The 22,861-nt window shown below is 51.5% G+C and overlaps 1 long non-coding RNA gene across 2 annotated transcripts in view; it reads right to left on the bottom strand.

The window, feature by feature from the left end:
* Positions 1-22,861, bottom strand: part of LOC102994769 (uncharacterized) — a 173,394-nt gene that overhangs the window by 939 nt on the left and 149,594 nt on the right. The window lies entirely within an intron of this gene.

Here is a 22,861-nt window from a genome sequence, read left to right as displayed (position 1 = left end):
TGCCCCCCAACGGGAGAGGCCACAACAGTGAGAGGCCCGTGTACCGCAAAAAAAAAAAAAAAAAAAAAAAAAAAAAAAAAAAAAAAAGAATATGTCTTCGTGGCTGAAATAAAGTGGAACCTAAGGTAAAGGACGTCATCCTACACGTGGGAGGCTGGCCATCCACTGGTAGATGCCGAGTGAGGAGAACAACCATGAGTGAGACAGAGCCCCACTCACCCCTCCAGGAACTCATGGTCCACTGGAGGGCACTTGAGAAAAAGGCTGTGAGCCGTGTGGTCCTGGATGGAGGGACCAAGACCTTTGGGAACAGAGGAAGGCATCACTGACTCTTCCTTCGTAGATGAGAGAAGAGGATATTTGAGCTAGGTATCGAAGAGCAGCAGTTCACCAGGCAGAGAAAGGTGGGGAACTTTTCAAACAGTATTAACAGCATGTGTGACATGGAGTGTGAAAGAACGGTCAGACTGTAAAGGGGAATCCCTCACAGGCTGTGCTAAGGGTTTGCCCTTCCCCCACAGATGCAATGGGGGCTCACAGGGGCTCTTGAGCAGAAGGGTGACAGATCAGATCGAGGCCTCAGCGTCACCGTGAAGGATCAGCTGGTGAGAGCAAATTCTCAGCCGAGTGCGAACCAGTTCATCACAGAGCAGAGCAACAGACACAGTGATGAAAACAGTAGCCTCTGGAGCCAGCTCTCTGTCTTCAAATCCCAGCTCTGCCCCTACCAGCTTGAGCAAGTCTTCTCATCTGTGAAATGGGGATAACATCAGCAGAGGTCTCTTTGTGCTGGTACATGGATTGTGAAGTAGGTGAGTTAATATACGTAAGGTGCTTAGCACAGGGCCCAGGACACAATAGGGGCACAAGACATGACATCTTTAGGACTGCTCCATCTCCCTATTCCCCTAGCGTCCTCATTCAGCACTGCCAGTTCCTCTGAAACGCAAGCGGCCGTCAATCCGAGCAAAGGCGAGCAAGGCTTGATTTCGGAGGGCTGGAACTCGGTCTGAAATAGAGTTTGGGAACTGCTAGAATTGACAGCTTTCCCAACAGCCCTGTAACAGAGATGATCTGAGATCGTGGTTGTTGACACTGCTTCACCCGAGCATCCCAGGGGGAGATGTTATAACCCCAATGCCTGGGCTCCAAGCCTGACTAAGTCAGAATCTCTGGGGATTGGGTCCTGGCAGCAAGACATTTAAATTCCTCAGATGATTCCAATGTGAAACCCCGTTTGAGAACAACTGATCTATGAGTCAGATTCAGCAGAAAAGGGAACGCTGGCAGAAGGACAAGTGCCGCCACCCCAAGCTGTGTCACCTCCAGAAGCTACTTGGCCCTCCAGGCTTCTGTTTCCTCCCCGGCCGGGTGTGTGTGACGATGCCTGGACCCTGAACACCTCACAGGGCCGGGGGGGCCACCCTGGGCTAACAGCTTGAGAGTGCCCGTGTCACTAACGTTGTGACACGCCCCTCAAAGCTCTTCGGGAAACAGAGAAGGGCACCGCACACCAGCGATGCAACCAGGAAGGGAACCAGTGGCAAAAGCACTGGTTAGGTGTGGAGAGCTAGTAGCGGCCCTAGGCCCTCTCACTAACCAGCTGTGTTACTAGCAGTCCCACCTTTCTGAGCCTCAGTTTCTTCAGCGGCTGACTAGGGATGAGTCCTGACTTACCAATCAGACAAAGGGAGAGTGGGGTGCAAGGCAGGAGGACGTAGGTTGAGCTCCGAAGGGTCAGGCTCATGCAAAGCACTTTGATTTAGCATTTTCTAGGTCTTCACTGGAATGTGAAAAGTTCTGGAGAGAGGAAATGCCCCCTTAGACAACTGTTGTGACTGAAGGGAGTGGGGGAGACGAGGGGCCGTGGAAGCTTTCTTCGGGGCAGGCTAGGGGGGAGCCCGCCAGCGTCCAAGTAGGGGTGGGTGATAGGACAGCAGGGCAGGGTGTGGCCGAGGGCTGCCCTGGACGAGATATTAAGATAGGAAGCGCTATCTGGGAACAATGGAACTACTGTACCGTTGTCCCAGCCTGGATCTGACAAGAGGGGATAAGACTCCAGGAAATACGTCCCCCAACAGCTGGCCAGAGTGGTCCCGACAAACCATGGGCCCCTTGATTTGTTCATTCATCCACTCGTCCATGTGCCCCGCACCAGCGCACATCAACCACGTCCCAAGAATTGTGTTAGAAGGCGGGGATGCCGAGAAGAATAAGGCTCGGTCTGCACCCTTAAGAGGGACAAAGATAAATAGGGCAAAGAAAGAAGTAACATTTAAGTATAACACCATGTGCTAAAACACAACAACAACAATAATAATAATAGCCACAACTTACTGATGGCCAACCAAGCACCAGGGTGCCAAGCATCCTGGCATTTTATATTTAATATCTCAAATCCTCAGTGTCCTCTCCAAGTAAGAGTTCTTGTTCCATTTTACAAATATGGAAACTGAGGCTCAGAGAGGCTGATTACTCGACACAGATCACACAGCAACTTCAGAGGCTGGGCTCGTATCTGAATTCAGGGCAGTGTTCCTTCAACGCTTGGGCTCTTTCCCCACAGCTGCTCAAATCCAAAGAATCACAAGATAACAAGACAAAGTATCCTCCCTCGTGTACCTCTTACACGCACCATCCCCTCGTTTGGAGAAAACAGTTTAAAAACCATAACAAGGAAACAAGAAAAAAAAATGAGGCATGGCACCCAGCCTGAACTTATTGCTCAATACATGCTGACAGACAGAGAAAGACAAATATCATATGATATCATTTAAATGCAGAATCTAAAAAAAAAAAAAAAAAAAAAAGACACAAATGAACTTATTTACAAAACAGAAACAGACTCACAGACTTACAGAACGAACTTATGGTCACCAGAGGGGAAGGGTGAGGCGGAGGGATAGATTGGGAGTTTGGAATTGACATGTACACACTACTGTATTTAAAATAGACACCCAACAAGGACCTACTGTATAGCACAGGGAACTCTGCTCAATATTATGTAACAGCCTAAGCGGGAAAAGAATTTGAAAAAGAATAGATACATGTATATGTATAACAATCACTTCGCTGTACACCTGAAACTAACACAACATTGTTAATCAACTATACTCCAATATAAAATGAAAAGTTAAGAAAAAAAATAAACATGTCCAATAGTTCAAGGATGCTTAAAAAAAAATACATGCTGACAAATCAGAATCCAACTCTAAGAGCATCTGAGCAGTGGGGCAGGGGTGGGAGGTATTTGGGATCCAGCAGGCCTGGGTTTGAAGCCCGGCTTCAGTATTTACAGCTCCCTGAACCTCAGTTTACTCATCTTAAAGATGGGAGCAATAAAACCTACCAAAGGACAACTGGGACGAGGTCCAGAAAACGGAGACAATTTCCTGCCCTTTAAGATCCCTGCAAGCCCCGTCTCGGCCTCGGGTGAAAGAAAACAGCAAATGAAAGGACAACCAGGAGAGACACTGGCACGTTTGGGAAGCTCCCACCAGCTCTGGAAATAGGCACCACGCCGGGAACTCGACGTCTTCCACAGAATGCCGGTTCCCTCCCTCGGACTGGGCAGCCCTCCGGGAAAGGGCACGAACTCACTTTAATTCCGGCACCACACCTGCCCACCGGCCTGGGTGCCACCTAATCCTCTCAGGACCGCACCCACTGATGCCTGAGTACTGCTCAGAAAGCTGGGGTACAGCCGAACGGGGGTGTCCTGGGGCAGGGGACAGCTGCTGCAGGAATGATGGCCCCTATTACTTTTAGTTAACATTTACTAAATCCTTACTGTGTTGCAGGCACTACACTTAGTTTTTCTGTTTTTTGTTTTACCGGCAGGGAGGCATTCATGGTTTAAATTAGAATTTAAACCTTTAGATTTAAATGATTCCAGACTCTTCAACATGCTGGTAGCTGGGTGATCTTGAGCAAGTCACTTTACCCCCCTGTGCCTGAGTCTGGGCCTGGAGGTCAACTCTAAAATAGAGACTCATCTGTTCAACCCATATTTAGTAGGCACCTACCCACGTTCCAGGGACTAAAGCATTAAATACAAGTAACAGAAATCTTGGCATTTGCAGGGTTCGAGAGGGGGCGGGGGTGGAAGATAGTCAACAAACAGACAAATAAACAAGTAACTACATAGGGGGTCAGATGGTCATATGATACGTGTTACAGAGACCAATAGAGGAAGAACAGGAGAGGGAGACGGGGCGGCGGGGGGAGGGTACTGTTTATACAGAGTGGCCAGGACGGCCTCTCAGGTAAGGAGACATTTGAGATACGTATGTGTGTACATGCACGTGTGTGATATTTATTGAGCACTTACTATATTCCAGGTAGCCATTCCAGGGTTAGGTTAGGTGTTTCACATGGATTGACTCATTGTACCCTTTCCAACATCCCCAGAAGGAAGACGGCGATACTTTCCCTACTTCACAGAGGACAAAACGGAGAAACATTATTTAAATGACTTGTTCAGGTGACCCAGGTGATTAAGAGCAGAGTAGGTTGCGGGCCTCTGAATTGCACACACTAATTCTTCCATTCCTGGAACCCCGTTTGCCAGCAAGTGATGCTCTGTGGATCGTTACTGTGATCACCGCCAAGACACCTACGAGAAAAGAAGCAGAGGACGAAAGGAGAGGGAAGCAGAGTACAGCTCCTGGCACAAAATACACATTTGAAACCCATCTGGAAAATAAAGGAGCGGTGACTGTAGGCGCTTCGTCCTGTCCTCTCTGTCTGTCTCTGAGAGACACAACACCTTCACTCCCTTTTTTATTCATCTTTACTTAATTTCCTCGAAAGAAGAAGACCTGAGGTTCTGCATCCATTTTAGGCTGACTTCCGGTTTGCAGCTTTGTGCAAGGTCCTGCTGGCTTCCACACCAAAGGCAAAAGCCACCCATCTAAACTCACGACAGCACCTCTCCCTTCTCAGGGTCATTATTCCAGAGCCAACCCTGGGATTTTTCTGCTCAAGCCACAGCCTCCAGCAACGGGGAAAAGGGGAGGACGGGCAGCCGACGATGGTTCTGCAAGGTCCCAGGAAGCAGACATGGTAACATCCCGAAGGCGGACTCCTCCTCTGAAAGACTGGCACCTGCCTCGGAGATTCTCATCCTCCAAAAGGCCAGAAAGAGCTCCTTTGTAAAGACTGTTGAAGAACCTGCTTCCAGCAAGTCTCCACAATGTGCTTTTTCTCTGGTTTCCCAGTGGACTGGAGCTCCCAGAGGCAAGGTCTCAGGATTTTGCCCCGTATACCTCGCGTCTGTAGGGAGAGCATGTTTCGCGAGTGGATCCAGAGATGGATGGATGCAAGGGAAGGAGAAAAGGGAAAGGGAGGGAGGGGAGGAAGGAAGGAGGTGTGCAGTGGAGGGTGAGCAAAAAAAATTCTATGGCACGACATCAGGGGAGGTAGAAATAAAAGGGGAAACAGATAAAAGCAAAATGTCCATTAATATGGAATAGTTGAAAAAACCATGGAATACTATGCAGCAGTTAAAAAAGAGTGAGGTATGTGGACACACAGAGAAAAGCTACAAGATATATTGCTGAGTGAAAAACGAATACCTTGAAATAGGTGATTCCCTCTAGATCTGAATGTCATAGAGTCCATGGAACCAGAGACAAGGCTGGTGGCTAGATCTGGGGTTAAATCCCAAGGAGATCAGCTGACCGGGTCCACTGCCTCAGCGGACATTTCCACCCATGAGGCAAGGAAGGCCACACCTTCCCTCTAGGCCTCTAGGCAACAGTGATCTTATGACCCCGTTTCTAGTCTGGCTTTGGTCCCCCGGTTCCTTGAAGGCAAAACGAATGAAATGAGCAGCCCTCCTCTCCTGGGCCCCAGCCCCTGATAACCCACAGAGAACAGCGCCTTTGCATGGAGCTGCAAACTGAAAACCTACGGGCTCTTTCTGGCTACAGGTTCCACCCACAGGACGTTTAAAATATTTCTCAACTAACTGCCTACATCTAAAAATTCAGGCAATTTCATTACAAGGTCCAACAGCCCTGGTCCCACACAAGACAACAGCTGGTTGGATGCTGAGGGCAGGGTGGTCCTTTATTCAAGGTATGTATGCTCCCACTGGCTGGAGCCCCATCGCTCAGAGAAGACCAGGCCCAAACTCAACCCAGATGAAGATGCCACTGCTCAGAAAGGTGAGAAAACTTGCCCAAGGTCACACAGCAAGCCAGGGGTGGGATGGGAACTAGACCTCAGTATTCCTTACACAAAGGCCTGTGTCCCTTCTACTTCTACCTGCCATGCTGCACCTCTTCTCATTTAGAACCAGTCACAGCCTTAGAAAGTAGACAATCCATTTGACATCTGGCTAGAACAAGGATCACGGCGTCACCTTGAGTCCAGAGCAAAATCCAAGCACACGGCACCATAGTTAGCCCAGACCTGATCATCGGGACGCCTCTTGCTTAACGTTATTCTTTGCTTCATGGTTTCCACATCCAGAGGAACAATACTTCCCTAAAAATCAATTGTCCCCAGCAACCCACCTACACAGTTCTTGGAAAATATAGGTTAAACTTTCTGCCTCACGCCCAAAAAAACAAGGAACAAAGAGGGCAAGGGAAATTCATCCCCATAGTCCTGCACTTTTCATTATTCACCCCAAAGGTTTTTTAAGTCACCAAGTTCAAATAACGCTGTTCCTTGAGGCTGCAGAACTATTTTTACCAACAGTTGCCAGAGAAGAAGCTCCACGGGTTTTAATAAATGGGATTACTGGGTATCAAGAGACACTAAATGGCTTCAAGAGGCTGGAGGTTAGGGGAACTGAAGATGGGCTGGGAGGAAGATGCTGGAATAATCCGTTTCAGACACAGGAGAAGGAACAGCTGATTGCACTCTGCCATCCAGAACTGTGGAGGAGCTGAGACACAGGAATTGCGAAACATCAGTCAAATAAGTAAGTGGCTCCACTGGGACCATTTCCCAACCTTCCAGAACAAATAAGGAGATAGATGGGTCTGGTTTTAAGAAGAGGCAGCATCCAGTGATGGAGGATGGCCGGCACATAGTAAGTGCTCAGTAAATATTACATACACATACAGTTTCTGAATCTCGCCACTTGGGATGGATAGCCCAGTGGACCAATCCTCTCTGTCCACATGTGCCCTCTAGGTGTTCACGGCCAGTCTCAAGGCTTAAGTAACATGACTGACTCCCAGATAGGTACCTAAATACTTATCCTTTTACTCCATGTCCTAGTCAGGGCTTTCCAAAGAAACAGACAAAGAAATAATAGGGGAGAGAGAGAGAGAGAGAGAGAGAATTTTAAGGAATTGGCTCACACATTTGTTGTAGAGGCTGGCAAATCCAAAATCTGCAGGATGGGCCAGCAGGATGGAGACCCGGGGAAGAAGTGATGCTGCAGCTCAAGTCTGAAGGCTTTCTGGAGGCCGAATTCCCACTTCCTTGGGGGCCTTCAGTCTTTTTTCCCTTGAGGCCATCAACTGATTGGACGAGGCCCACCCACATCATGGAAGATAATCCGCTTCCCTCAGAGTCTACTGATGTAAATGTTAATCCCATCCAAAAATACCTTCACAGTCATATCTAAACTGGTGTTTGACCAAATGTCTGGATACCTAGCCAAGCTGACATACGAAATTAGCCTTCACACGGCAGATTCATACAGCCAGCTGCTTCCTGAATATCTCCACTTGCACGTCTAACAGTGCCTGAGTAACACCTCAAACGTCATGATTCTACCCCTACCCCCCACACGTCTCCACTGATCCCCCATAAGAATAAATGGAAACTTCAGTCTCTACTTGCTCAAGGTGAAATCTTGGGATCACCCTTTTTCTGATACCCTGCAATCCAATCCACCAGCAAATTCTACCTTTGTGATATATTTATATCTGATCACTTCTCACAATCGCCTCTGCAACCACGTGGCTAGGCCACCGTCATCCCTGCCCTGGATTTCTGCAGTAGCCTCCTAACTGGTCCGTCTGCTTCCACCTTTGCCACTTGCAGACCATTTCCAGCACAGCAGCTAGAATGATCCAGTTAAAACACAAGTCAGATCCGCTTTGAAGCCTCCAATGGCCCCATTTCAGCAGAGAAGCAGCCAACATCCCTACCAAGACCCTCTCTGAATTATTCCATCTCTGAGTCTTCCCTGCTCTTTGTGGCTGGACCACATTTCTCCCCGGGGGGTGGGGGGAACGCCCACCTCTCAGTTCCCAGACGGGGCACTTCCTGAAGCCCAGCCAGCGCCCACTGGTGCCTTATAAGCCAAGTAATGACCATGAAGACATTAGAGCATTAACCTGAGGACAATGCTGGGGGACAGGGGGAGCTGAAGGGTATTAACTAAAATAGAGGAGGGTACAGACCGGGTTGTGCATCTTTGAAAGACTCCCTAAGGCAGCTGGTGTGGATTATTCTCTGAACTGTGTTGTAAAAGAAGAATTAGGTGGTGGCCAGGTAAAGGGAGGGAGAGAGCAACTGCCATCCTTCATCCTGCAGAACATTAAGCGGACCTCCCAGCACCTGCCCAGCTCCTCAGCAGGGCGTTTCGTCACCCAGGGCAGGTTCAAGGTCCCTGTGGGGTCTCGTCCCACTGCGGCCGAGGGAGACCAGCTCTCACCACTTCACAGAGATGGCTCTCAATGAGCAGGACACAGCTTGCTCCAGAGCTTGCTCCTCTCAGCAATAAGGGAGTTTGCCCCCGACGGTCAACTAATGGGAACTGTGTATGAATACATGGAATGATCCTGAAAGGGACTGAGCCAGGACTAAGCAGGGGCTCAGGGCTGGTGAGAGGGTGTCTTCATTACTAACAGGGTCCTGTAATTCCAGAGACCACCACCCTTGAGCCCATTAAAGTACGTGCCGCCACCGGTAATTCTCTGATTTCTCTCTCAGCCTCCTGTTTGTCATCCGCACACCCCACGTGACCGCAGGCCTTCCCGGCAGCACCCTTGCGCCCAGGGAAACGCAGGGTGCGTGGAAAGCGCTGAATAAGTAAGTGCTGAACAGTAACGCTGCTCTAGGCCGCGTGGGGAGAAGACAGGAAGGAGACTCCTGGAGAAACCTGGAGCTCAGAGGAAACCTTCCATGGACATGGATCCAAATCCTTGATTTCAAACAGCGAAATGGAAGTTTAGACCAGTGACTACAGCTGGGTCTCAGGATTCCTCCCTGGCTGGGAAGGGTGGGGAGCCGGGGTCAAGCTATTTCTCAACTGGTTAAAATGTCTACCAGAGACTGCACACTAAGGCCCCCAAATACCAAGCTTCCTTGCTGGATACCGAGCAGAATGAGATCAACTCAGTCTGGTGACACAGATCAGAAACGCCAACTGGCTGATATTCTTAAGTAAGACCGCGGGGAAATGAACACTTAACAAAATGCGTTTAGTTGAAAAACTCCCTCGCAGGGAGGCAGAACCAGTAACAGGGATGTCTGGAGTTGCAAATGTTGGGACTCGCCAGTCCAAAGAAGTGGCTCTTTTCTTTTCTTTTTTTTTTTTTTTTTTCTAACATCTTTATTGGAGTGTAATTGCTTTACACTGTTGTGTTCGTTTCTGCTGTATCACAAAGTGAATCAGCTATACGTATACATATATCCCCATATCTCCTCCCTCTTGCATCTCCCTCCCACCCTCCTTATCCCACCCCTCTAGGTGATCACAAAGCACCGAGCTGATCTCCCTGTGCTATGCGGCTGCTTCCCACTAACTATTTTACATTTGGTAGTGTATATATGTCTATGCCACTCTTTCACTTCGTCCCAGCTTACCCTTCCCCCTCCTCATGTCCTGAAGTCCATTCTCTACATCTGCGTCTTTATTCCTGTCCTGCCCCTAGGTTCTTCAGAACCATTTTTTCTTTAAATTTTTAGATTCTATATATATGTGTTAGCATACGGGATTTGATTTTCTCTTTCTGACTTACTCATAGAAGTGGTTTTTAAAAGAGGGTGATTTTGCTCCCCACCCCGCTGGCCCCCAGGGAACATCTGCCAATGTCTGGAGGCATTTTTGATGGTTATGACTGGGGAGCGGATGCTACTTGCCTCCAGTGAGTAGAGGCCAGGGATGCTGCTAAACATCCTATGTTGGGGAGGAGCCCCCCCGACCCCCACCAAACAACTGAGTACCATCCAGCCCCAATCCCAAAACAGTGCGGAGGCTGGGAAACACTGGACTCTAAAGGCAGTCAGGGAAGAGTGCACTTAATTCCAGATTTAGCTGTAAAGTCTCTCATGAACACCCAGCAATCATTGCAATAAAAGGTGAACTCCGGGCTTCCCTGGTGGCGCAGTGGTTGAGAGTCCGCCTGCCGATGTAGGAAACGCGGGTTCGCGCCCCGGTCCGGGAAGATCCCACGTGCCGCGGAGCGGCTGGGCCCGTGAGCCATGGCCGCTGAGCCTGCGCGTCCGGAGCCTGTGCTCCGCAACGGGAGGGGCCGCAACAGTGAGAGGCTCGCGGACGGCAAAAAAAAAAAAAAGGTGACCTCCTCTCATTGCAGGTGGTCTGGCCCTTCCCTCCTCCACGAACGAATGCAGCCCCTCCCCGCTTCGCCCCGCCCTCCTCCAGCCCTGGGCCTCTTGCTGCCCCTCTCCCCTGCAAGGTCTCTGCGGATGCCTTCCTGCTCAGGGGAGAAGCCTTGCCTCCTTGTCCCCAGGCGCTCAGGAGGTGCCCTCACGTGGCCATCTCTGCCGGGCCGCTGAGCCCAGGGCTCTCTTCCCCAGCACTCTACTTTCTCATCAGAAGTTGCAGTTATTTGAACTGTTTATTCCCATGTTCCCGTCTCTTTACTGCATTAGAGACTTTAAGATCCCTGAGGGCAAGGGTTACAGCGGTCTTTCACACCCTTGTATTCCAGGGCTGGGCACCGCAGGCCCCCGAGGAGTATTTTCTGCACGTCTGAATGGATGCACGATGGGACTGTTGTGGAATCGAAAGGGATAGTGAATGGGAAGGGTGCTGTCCAGTCCCACGTGAAAAATAAGTCATCCGGGGACTTCCCTGCTGGCGCAGTGGTTAAGAATCCGCCTGCCAACGCAGGGGACACGGGTTCGAGCCCTGGCCCGGGAAGATCCCACATGCCGCGGAGCAGCTAAGCCCGTGCGCCACAACTGCAGAGCCCGCGCTCTACAGCCTGGGAGCCACAACTACTGAGCCCGTGTGCCACGACTACTGAAGCCCGCGTGCCTAGAGCCCATGTTCCGCAACAAAGGAAGCCACCGCAATGAGAAACCCGTGTACCACGACGAAGAGTAGCCCCCAGGGCTCGCCGCAACTAGAGAAAGCCCGCGCGCAGCAACGAAGACCCAACGCGGCCAAAAAAAATAAAAATAAAAATAAATAAGTCATCCGTCTGTGTGTGCCAGAGGCGGTCCTCGGGCGAGCTGTGCTGGTGGTCAGGAAGAGTTGGAGGAACTCGTCTTGCTTTGGGCTCTGTTATGGGTTGAACTGTATCCCCCAAAGAGATACATTGAAATCCTAACCTGTAAATGTGATTTTATTTTGAAACAGGGTCTTTGCAGATGCAATCAAGTTAAGATGAGGCCATACTGGATTAGGGTGCCCTAAACTCAATGACCGGGGTCCTTATAAGGAGAGAGATGCAGAGACTCACAGACACACACAGAGAAGTCCACGTGAGGATGGAGGCAGAGCTGGAGTGAGGTAGCCACAAGCCAAGAACCCGAAGGATTGCTAGTGACACCAGAGACTAGGAAGACACAAGGAAGTGTCCTTACCCTGCGGGTTTCAGAGGAAGCACAACCTTGCCAACACCTTGAGTTTGGAATTCTGGACTCCAGAACTGTGAAGGAATACATTTCTGTTGTGCATGGCAGCTCTGGGAAACTCATCCAGGCTCTAACACCCTGACAGGATCCTTTGGAAGAAGGGAAGAGTCAGCCAGGGTCCCTGGACAAAAAAGCTCTTCTTAAAAGTCATGAGGCTGGGACTTCCCTGGTGGCGCAGTGGTTAAGGATCCGCCTGCCAGCGCAGGGGACACGGCTTCGAGCCCTGGTCCGGGAAGATCCCACATGCCGCGGAGCGACTAAGCCCGTGCGCCACAACTACTGAGCCTGCGCTCTAGAGCCCGCGAGCCACAACTAGAGAAAGCCCGTGCGCAGCAACGAAGACCCAACACAGCCATAAATAAATAAATAAATAAATTTATTTTAAAAAAAAAAAAGTCATGAGGCTGTCCCTCATTCCCTGGATGAACCGCCCTGACTCTCCCTCACCAGCCTAAGCGCAAGACGCGCCAGAGACTCTAGTGCCAACTGAAAATCCAGAGGCTGGGTGGGGTCTGCAGCCACTGAGGGCTAATGAATACGCAATCCATATGCAGTAAGCACTCAGTAAATACCGTCGGATGACTGATAGACCAATCAGTTAGCAAGATGGCTGGGCACAGTGGCAGCACTCCGAGTTAGTTAGCCATCACCTCCCCGTTCACCATCAGCGGGGATTTTCAGATGGACACCTAAGAACCTAAGATGCACTGTGCATCTCCGTGGAGCCTCTCATTCATTCTCCGTCCTGGGGGCATCAGGACGGTTGCAGGGCTTCTCTGAGGACCGGGGCCGAGATGTCATGGTGGAGAAGGATGGGGAACAGCTAGCCCAGGAACACATTACAGTGTGTTTTCCCCTCCATGAGCCGTTTCTTATCTCATTCAATTATAGAAATGCAGAGGGGCAGGTACCATGATCACATTTTCATCTTGGAGGAACTAAGCTCTGAGAGGTTCAGAGATTGCTCAGTGTTCCGCAGGGGGTAAAAGAGAGTGACAGCTTCAAAACCAAGTCTCCCCACTCCGTGCGGATGTTCCTTTTCTCCTGGACTTCGCTAAGCAAGCGGGACGCGTGACGGCGGCCGCCTCCGCGATGGCGGGGAGGGGCTCCAGCGCTGTTATGACCGCAGGACCACAACACGGAGGAGAGAAAGCAGGAGGAACAAACCTCACCCACACCCCCCATCAGGCTAGCACAAACACATGAAATTCCCGTAGCGGCCTTCTGGTCGTCATCTGTATGCACATGCATTTTCATTTTCACATCGTGTTCATACGAGATGATGTGCTTTGCTTGCGTCACCCAGCCTGTTATTTCCAGCATCTAAAGATGTTCATTTGGCATTTATTCAACCAATTTTATTTTGCACCTGCTATAAGCCAGGCACCGTGCTGGACAGTCAAGACCAAATGGTGAGCAAAGATGGGCACCGTCCCCATCAAACGAGCAGCGGAGAGAGACGCTAATTCAATAACCAGGCAATTCAATTATTAGAAATTATGGTAAGTCAAATAAAGGGAAAGTATAGAGTTCTAAGACAGCTGGTAATGAGAACTTCAAAAATGATCATTTTAAGGATCTCATAATATTATACTAGGTGGGTACTCATAGTTTATTTAACCATTCTCCATTGAATCAAGTTTGGTTTCAACTTTTTATTATCCTAACTGAAGTTACCTGGAAATATCTGGAAGTGAAATGTCATGATGTCTGTAATTTACTTGAAAATAGGTTAGAAAACAAAGAAGTAAATAAAGCAAATGTTTGTAACTGTTAAAACTAGTCAACGGGTAAATGGGTGCTCATTATACTAGTCTCTCTACTTTCCTGAATGGTTGAAATTTTCTATAATCCAAAGTAAAAAAAAAAAATCATGATTTAATAGACATTTTCACAAAATAGTTTTTTTTTTGGTTTTTTTTTTTTTTTTTTTTTTTTTTTTTTTTTTTGTCTTCTTCCTCTGGATTATCCCCTTAGGATAAAACTGAGAAATGAGGTAATGGACTGAAAATACACAGACACTATCAAGACCATTTCTGCATACTCTGCTAACAAAAAACCCACTCCCGGCATTCTACCAGTTTCCAGGGCAGCACGTACGTGTACCTGCTGTCCTCCGGCCTCATTACAGCAGTGGATGGTGGTGTTTAAATTGTTTCCTCATTTAATTAGTGTAAATAGGCAAGGTCCACTGTACCTCGCATTTCTTCCGTTTTCCTGTCAGCATCTGAACCGCTTCTCATAACCTCGGCAAGCTGCTCACAGGAGGTGGCAGAGGGCAGTGAAGAGGACAGGCTTGAATGCTGCTCCCCTGCCCTTTAGTGGGGTAAATGCTCAGGCACATACTTTACGTTCCAGACTCAGGGTCGCCTCGTCTGAGAAACAGGAGTGAAGAAGAGGTGGGGCTTCATGGGATGATCTGTCAGGAAGCGCCTGGAACAGCCTCGGAGAGAGTGGATGTTCAGTGAGAAGCGTGGCGCCTTCTCATTCTTGAGCCGACGGCATCCCTCTTCCACCAGCCAGCAGAACCTCACTGCAACCCTGACCTCCCTTCCCAGTGTGAACAGGGGCGCTGCCTTTTGTCACCTCGCAGGCAGCATCCTGTGAAGCACATGGTGCAGAGCCGGGCTGCTGGGATGGGGCAGAGAATCGGGGATGGCAGGGGCTCCCTCTGTCCGAGGGCGCGACTGGCCCAGTTGGTATTTACGCTAAAAATGCATCCAAGTCTACCCTCTGGACAGACTCATCTTACAGCCCGGATGCTTCCAGGCTGGCCCTTCACTCTCCAACCCTTCTGCTGATGTGGCCTCAGGAATGCCAACAGACTGTGACAGCAACGCAACACCAAAGGCAAGTGTGCTCCCAGGAGGAGGGAAAAATACACTACAGCAAACCAAAGCAACCCTCCCCCCAAATCTAGTATGAAACAAAAAAGCATGAACTCCAAAATCACATCTGGGATCACCTCTTACTTGCTCTGTCACCATGAGCAAGTCAGTCTCTCTGTTCCTCTGTTTCCCCAAGTGCAAAGCAGTGAGAATGATTCCTCATCTCCAAATACATGTGCGAGATTAAAGGAGAGAATGGCATGACCCAGTAAGAGACCAACAGACAGATGGGAGAACAGTGTGTAAAGTGGGCATGATGGCTCCACCCTCCCAGGGATGTGGCCACCGCAGGGGCACAAGGTGCCCAGCACAGTGTCAGCCCCCAGAAGTGCCTGGTTCTAAGCAGTCTTAGCTCCTCCCACTATCTGGGGTCTCCCCAGCCTCTGCACCACTGGTGATGGCAGCGGCTGACTGGCCAGGAAGAAAGGGGCCCAGGCCGCCTATCATCAAGTGAGAATCCCAACAGTGGGTCTGCAACTGACAAACCAACAAGAGCAGCAGCAAAGCCAAATGTCTCCGAGAAGGAGCCGGAACCCAGGATGCCTGGATGCCCTACAATGACTGGCACGTGGCAGGGGCGAGACACACGTTTACTCAATAAAAGAACTTATGTCTCTTCAAGAGTCGCTTAAGAGGAAAAGCGGGGATTGCTGTGAACTGCAGTACTCCGGGAAGGTCAGGAGCAAGTGACTGTTCCAAAGAAATCAGCAACTTCTGAATACCTATGATCCTCCATCAAAAGGTTACCAGCGGGGAGAGGGGTGGAAGGAGGGGCAAAATAGGTCAAGGGGATGAAGAGGTACAAACGACTAGGTATAAAATAAATAAGTTACAAGGATGTAATGTACAGCACAGGGAATACGGTCAATATTTTATAATAACTTTGAATGGAGAATATTCTATAAACATATTGAATTACCTTGCCGTACACCTGAAACTAATATAATACTGTAAGCCCGCTGTAATTCAACATTAGAAAGAAAAAGGCTCCGCCCAGGAAACCTGTCCAGCCGTTGCCCTACACATAGGCACCTTGCTGAGTGCCTCTCCAGCCCCATCCTGCTAATGAAGAGGGAGGCGAGGGGCAGGGGCCAAAGTGCTGAGAGCACCTACTGCCTTCCAGGCCTGGAGCTGTGTGTGCTTTGTGCCCTTCAACCTTCACATAGGTGGAAATTATTATCCTCATTTTACAGATGAGAAGCTTTGAGAAGTAACATGCCCCAAAGCCCCTCCATCAATAAAAGGTGGAAATGAGCTTGAACCAAGGCTTTGGGACTCCAGGGCTCTTGCTCCTAATGAATCACTGAGCCACACAGGCTCCTCTGTCACCAGAGAACAGCAGTGTTAACAGCCATCAGCTCATCCCATAATATGGCAACAGCACCTATTACTTCCCTTTTGCTGCCATAACAAATTACCACATACGTCATGGCTGAAAAGAGCACAAGTTTATCCTCTTACAGTTCTGAAGGTCAGAAGTCCAAAATAAGCCTTCAAGTGCTAAAATCAAGGTGTCAGCAGGCCTGGTTCCTCCCGGAGGCTCCAAAGGAAAATACGGTCCCCCTTCCAGTTCTACAGGCTGCGGGCGTTCCTTGGCTCCTGGCAGCATCACCCCAATACCTGCTTCCGTGGTCACAACGCCTTCTCCTCTTGTGTGGTCAAGTCCCCCTCTTATAAAGTTGCTTGTGCTGACACTGGGTCCACCTGGATCATCCAGGATAGTCTTCCCATCTCAAGATCCTTAACCCCATCGCCAAGTCCCTTTTGCCATGGAAGGTGACAGTCACCTGGCGGGGGGTGGGGGGAGCTAGGATGGGGATACCTTTGGGGTGCTGTTACTGAGCCAACCACGTGTGTTGACTCGTCTTTCTCCTGCACTATGTATCATTCATCATCAGGTTCCTAGCATATAGCACGGTGCCTGCCATATAGTAAGTGCCCAGTAAACACAGAAGGACGGAAGGCGGGGAAGAAGAAAAGGAGGGCCCAGGGAAGGAACACAATCCTAAAGATCCCACAGCATGCCTGAGTCCCCACAAGTGCAAGTGGGAGAAGGTTCAACTAGCAGAAACGCATCTCCTGGGAACACTGACAAAGAGCAAGGCGTCGGCACCTTGCCGGCTGGAGGATGGAAATCCCCAGCGCGTAGCGTGTTTGTTCCCCCGCCCCTGTGTGTTCCCACAGCTACTGCTGCAGAAACAGCAGGCCAGCAAGCGGCAGGTGGCTCTTTTCCTGCCGACTTCCTGGGAATCTAGGGAGGGCTGGAGTAGCCAGCGGGCTTACTGCTGTGTCCTGATGAAGGCACTTTTCCCGTAAGAGAGGTAACAAAACCAGAGAAGCCTCGCATACTGTATCCTTGCCACAAATGCTTTTGTTGTCTCCCCGCCCCCAAGAGATACTAAGAACGGCTCCTTTTCAGAGACCAGATGATCACAATAATAGTTACTGCTCACACCAGGGCTCCACAGACATCATCTCTATTCCAGTCAACAAACACACCGGGCAAAATAAACGTTTCTACGTTCATTTTACAGGTGGAGAAACAGAGGTACAGGGCAGAAGGAACTTACTCGAAATCACCAGCTGAGAAAAGGCAGAGGAAGAAGTCTATCAAATTCTAAGGCTGGGCTCTCTCCACTCGGACACACATTTGCCAAGAATGAGGGTTGGATTGCATGCACGGAGCCACAGGCTTTGTCTGCAGACAGCGCTGGGCGTGACAGTCAGGCGACCCAGCCTCCAAGCCAGAGCCGAGCGGTCTGAAGCCCAAGCCCTTGCTGAACTGGGTGAGGGTGTCGCCCCCGCTCACACAGCCCACTGTGCACACAGAAGTCTACTCCTCACGTGCTCAGCGCTGTGGCACTGGGGACGCTGAGATAAATGAAAGAGTCACCGTTGCTCCCTTCAAAGGGCTGGGTCGACACACACAGTGATAAACCAGAACAGTGCTGGTAGTGCCACCTGGGTTAGAACAAAGCCCTAGAAGTCTGGTGGTCCAAAGTGGAGAGGGGACAGGAAAGCCTCATGGAGGAGGGGGCCTGCGGCCAGGTGTAGAAGGATGAATAGGAGTTTTCCAGGAGGAAGAGAATGCTCATTTTGGCAGAGGAAAGGGCATCCTCTTTATAAGCCTTTAGTTCACTGGGAAAAGTAAATAAATACCTGGGTTGATGTTTGGCACAGAGTAGGTACAGAGAGGAGGGGGCAGTGTCTCTTGTTTCTATCGCCCCTGTTCAAGGCTCTGCGCTTTGCTTTTATCAGGCCTAAGTCAGGGCAAAAGCACTGCAGACGATACCAAGGTCAAGCTCGTCGCTCAGCAGAGGCGGGGAGGTGGGCCTGCAAGGCAGATGGCTGCCCAGCCTTCCAAATCCGACCACCCAGCCATCACCCGCAGCCGGTCTCCTTGGCCTGGGACGGCAGGCACAAGCGTGGAGAGGCGCCCAAGGCAAGCGAGTGCAGAACAGTGCTCCTTAGGGAACAGCCTCCAGGATTGAGGTCGAAGACCGAATTTGGCATTTTTTACTCATTGGGGCTCTGCCATGGGTGAAGCGGGGCAGAGGAGGAGGAGGAAAAAGCTCCAACCCTACCATGAGGAACTGATTACTTAGAGGCTATTTTCAAAGCCAGAGCCCCGACTCAGTTTCCATCCTTGAGGCTGGAAATGTAACTGGTGAGGCCCCAGCCTGCATGCTGCGGCTAATCAATGGCCGAAGGGCCTCATTTCCCTATTACACTGACATTTCAGGAGCTCCTCTTCTGAAGGCTCCCAGGGTTACAAGAGGAACCCTCTGCTAGGTTCTAGCCTCTGGGGCAGGGGCAGGGGAACTTTGTGGGAAACCAGTGTCTTGCCACACCCCTTGGAAGAAGAAGTCACTGCTTTTCTGTCCTGCAGCTTCTTTCCTCCCAGCCCCTAATCCTCACAAGAATGCTGCATTTGGTCTCATTAAACCCATTTTACATATGAGAAAGCTGTAGCACAGAGCAGGGGAGGGGTTGCTAGCTTTGAGGTTAATGCTGTATCACGCCTGTGCAAGGTGCAGGCCATGAAGAGGCCCAGAAACACTCCCCCACGCCTTCCCACCCCCATAACAAAAACCAGGAAACAGGGTGATAAGCTCCCTGGCAGTTCCTGGGTGTTTTCATGGTATTTGCGCTGTTTTTTGCAGCTTTTGTCTTCTACAATGCACTCAGCTGGTCAGGCAGCCCCTGAGGGCAACAAAAGCCCCGCCGGCAGCAGATACGAGAGAGCACGGCAGTGCCAAGGGGCCCGCCCCTGCCAGCTACCAGCCACCCGCCACGCAGCCTGGGAGATTCACAAAAAGGAGGTGTCTGGTCTCACAACCGCTCCAGGTGTGACTTAACCCCCAGCCTTGAGGTCTGTTCCAGAACAGCCCAGGTGTGCCAACCCCAGGTGGTATGGGCAGGGGCTGAGGTCCAAGTTGCCTCTGGACCAATGATGATAGGAAGATCACGGGCAACTCGATAGGTCCAGGGAACTTGACCTCTGCATGTGATGAAAGAGGTCAGAATAGCTTCGTGGCGAGGGCACTGCCTCAAATCCAGAGTGGAGAGATCCCTGCTTCCACAATCCAATATCCATTACTGAGTACCTGCTCCAGGCCTGGCCTTGGACATGGGCCTGGCCTAAGGAGTACAAAAGCCAGTGAGGGGGCCACGTAGAAAGACAGGTTGAATGCAAGAAACGGCATCAAAAAGGAAGTGGAGGACGTCCCGGTGGCGCAGTGGTTAAGAATCCGCCTGCCAATGCAGGGGACATGGGTTCAAGCCCCGCTCCAGGAAGATCCCACATGCCACGGAGCAACTAAGCCGGTGCGCCACACCTACTGAGCCTGCGCTCTAGAGCCCACGAGCCACTACTAGAGAAAGCCCACACACAGCAATGAAGAGCCAAAGCAGCCAAATAAATAAATAAATAAAGGAAGTGGACTTTATTCATTCAGTCAATAACCACTGAGGCCCACTACATGGCAGGTGCTGGGGAGACACTGGTGAATGAGACAGACACAGTCCCTGTACTTATGGAGCTTAGATTCTTGCTAACTCTGTCCTGGGCAACCACAAAGACCTGCCCAAGTGTCTGGGTGTCAGCTGTGCTCCAAGCAGCTGGGTAATCTTGAGGGACTTTTGTTGCTTCTCAGTGGGTCAACTTGCTCATCTGTGAAATGGGTATGGCACGTCTGTATTACGACAGGCCACACGGCCTTCAAATATAGTCCTGTAGAAACATTTCATAACAGGAAAAGTGTTCACCGTATGCTAAATGGCAAAAGCTGGTGACAAGTACTTTACTTTTCCAAATATATGTATATGCAAGAATATATGTGTGTCTGTGAACTATTACATATATCTTATAAAACTGACTATTCCGGTATGTATGTGTCTTAGCCTGCTTCAAATGCTTTATAATAAGATGCCACAGACTGGGTGGCTTGGTAATCAATTCTAAATAACAGAATTGATTCCTCACAGCTGTAGAGGCTGGGAAGTCCAAGATCAAGGTGCCAGCCAATTCAATTCCCGATGAAACCCACTTCCTGGATTGCAGTCAGCCACCCTCTCCCTGCGTCCTCACATAGCCTTTCCCCTGTGCTCTCAAGGAGAGAGAGATCAATCTCTCTTTCTCTTTTTATAAGGGCACTAATCACATCATGAGGGCTCCATCCTTATGACCTCATCTAACCCTCATCACCTCCCAAAGGCCCCGCCTCCAAATGCCATCCCACTGGGGGTTAGGGCTTCAACCTATGAATTTGAGGGGGACACGAACATTCAGTCCCTCACAACATGTCTAAGTACGTGCATGCGTACGTGTGTGTACACGTGTCTGCACCTACCTGGGTAACAGAACTACAAGTGGTTTTTAGTTTTTCCTTTTGCTAATCTGAATCTCCTAAATTTTACAGGAACCAGGTATTGCTTTTAAAATTACAAAATAAGAACAGATGACCCCTCATTCTCACGTGGAATAACAGGACCCGGTGGCACCGGGGATGAGGCCAGGCCTCTGGAGGCCAAGCTGGGCTTGTGCACAGTCTCCTGCCCTTCCTGGGGCTCAGATGCTCTCAACAACCACAGCGACGATCACCACATAATGATACCATGCTCCAGCGACTATTTATCAGACACGATGGGCTAATCGACAGCACTTCTTTCCTCCTCACTGGACGTCTGTGAACTAGGTGCTCTGTTCTCCCTGCTTACAGAGGGGAAACTGAGGCAGCGGCAGGTAAGCCCCACAGCTGGTGATGGCACAGTGAGGGGCTCAACACAGGTGGTCTGGAGCCAAGGCCTGTGCTCTACCCCCCACCCCATCCTGCCTTTCCTTAGAGAGCTCAGAACCCAGCCCGGCTGCTCCTGCTGCACAGTCTTCTGGGGGCACCAGAGGCCGCGGGTTAGACTGAGGGCCTCACTTCTGGGCGGGGGCGGTGCGGCCTGAGAAAGGGCTCTGGGCTCCGGGAAGAGCCCATCCGGCAGCCCCGGATGAACGTCCCTGCCAGCCCAGGAGAACATCCGGGCGTTTCTTGTTCCCGTGTATGCGGGCCTCAGAACAGCCAGACCCAGGGAGCCAGCTCGGGGGAAGGGGCTGCCTGGGCCCTGGCACCAGCCCCGGGCTGTGTGCGCTTGGCCAACTCCGTTGGCTGCCCATCCAGGCTTCGACGGGGTGGGCAAAGCGAGCTGGGGGGCCGGGCTGGCCGGGTCTGCCTGAAACTGAGATGAGAGAACAAAAGGAGGCCGTGGTGGGCTGGTTGGGCTGAAGCCACGGCGGGAGCCGGGAGGCCGAGGAGGGAGGGCTGCGGGGAGCGGCGCGAGGGCCAGTGGGCCCTGGGTAGCCGGTGGGGGTGCGGGGGCTCGGGGGCGTGGGGCCGGGGCCCTGCGCTGCAGGAACCGAGGCCCGGGAAAGGCACCTGGGCAGGGGGCAGCCAGCTCAGAGCCACGTGCTGTGCCCATCCGGGACCCATAGGACTCGGTGTCTGTGCGTTTCAGAGAATTCACATGTCTCTCCTCTCGGGCCCACGTGCACTCCCAGCCTCTAGGAGCCAGACACGCGGTAGCACTGAGCGCCAGCTGTAAGCCAGAAAAAGAGGGCTCCTGCCTCAGCTGGCTTGCGTGCTGGCAGCTCGCGCTGGCCTGCGGAGGTGGGATCCCAGGGTCTCTCCAGGAAGACCACCGGGCACAGCCCCAGAAGTTCAGACCCCATGTGGGACCTAGAGACAGAATGCCTGGGCTCCCCTCCTGACTCCATCACCGACTGGGACCCTGGGCGTGGGACCTACCCCCAAGCCTCAGTGCCGGGAGCACAGTCTATGCTCAGGAAGTGTGACTGGCAGGCAGCACATCAGCACACTAACAAGTGTGGGTGAGCCCACGACGTAGGACTCCAGTCACGGGCAAAAAGCTCTTCTAAGTGCATCCTACCAGCTCCCGGGGGAATCACCGTCACAGCGGCTGAGAGAGCCTGGCACTGGGCGCCCAATCATGGGGAGCCGTTGTAGTTGTTGCAGGAGAACAGACAGGGGGAAGGAAAACAGTCACTACAGAGACAGCAGGCAGCTCTCCCTCGCCAGACGGGCCGAGTGGGAACCACCGATTCACAGCCCCAGTTTTTAGCCGGTTCCAAAGACGCAGTCACACCTGGCCCACAGTCACAGCTGGCCCACGGTCACGCCTGGCCCACGGTCACGCCTGGCCCATGGTCACAGCTGGCCCACAGTCACAGCTGGTCCACGGTCACGCCTGGCCCACGGTCACGCCTGGCCCACGGTCACAGCTGGCCCACGGTCACGCCTGGCCCACGGTCACAGCTGGCCCACGGCCACAGCTGGCCCACAGTCACGCCTGGCCCACGGTCACGCCTGGCCCACGGCCACAGCTGGCCCACAGTCACGCCTGGCCCACGGTCACGCCTGGCCCACGGTCACAGCTGGCCCACAGTCACGCCTGGCCCACGGTCATGCCTGGCCCACAGTCATGCCTGGCGCCCAGTCACGCCTGGCCCACGGTCACAGCTGGCCCACGGTCACGCCTGGCGCCCAGTCACGCCTGGCCCACGGTCACGCCGGGCCAACGGTCACAGCTGGCCCACAGTCATGCCTGGCCCACGGTCACAGCTGGCCCACGGCCACAGCTGGCCCACAGTCACGCCTGGCCCACGGTCA

The sequence above is a fragment of the Physeter macrocephalus genome, chromosome 15 (assembly GCF_002837175.3).
Source record: "Physeter macrocephalus isolate SW-GA chromosome 15, ASM283717v5, whole genome shotgun sequence".
Taxonomy (NCBI): domain Eukaryota; kingdom Metazoa; phylum Chordata; class Mammalia; order Artiodactyla; family Physeteridae; genus Physeter; species Physeter macrocephalus.
Note: the sequence above shows the minus strand (reverse complement) of the source record. Positions and strands in the feature narration are given on the sequence as shown.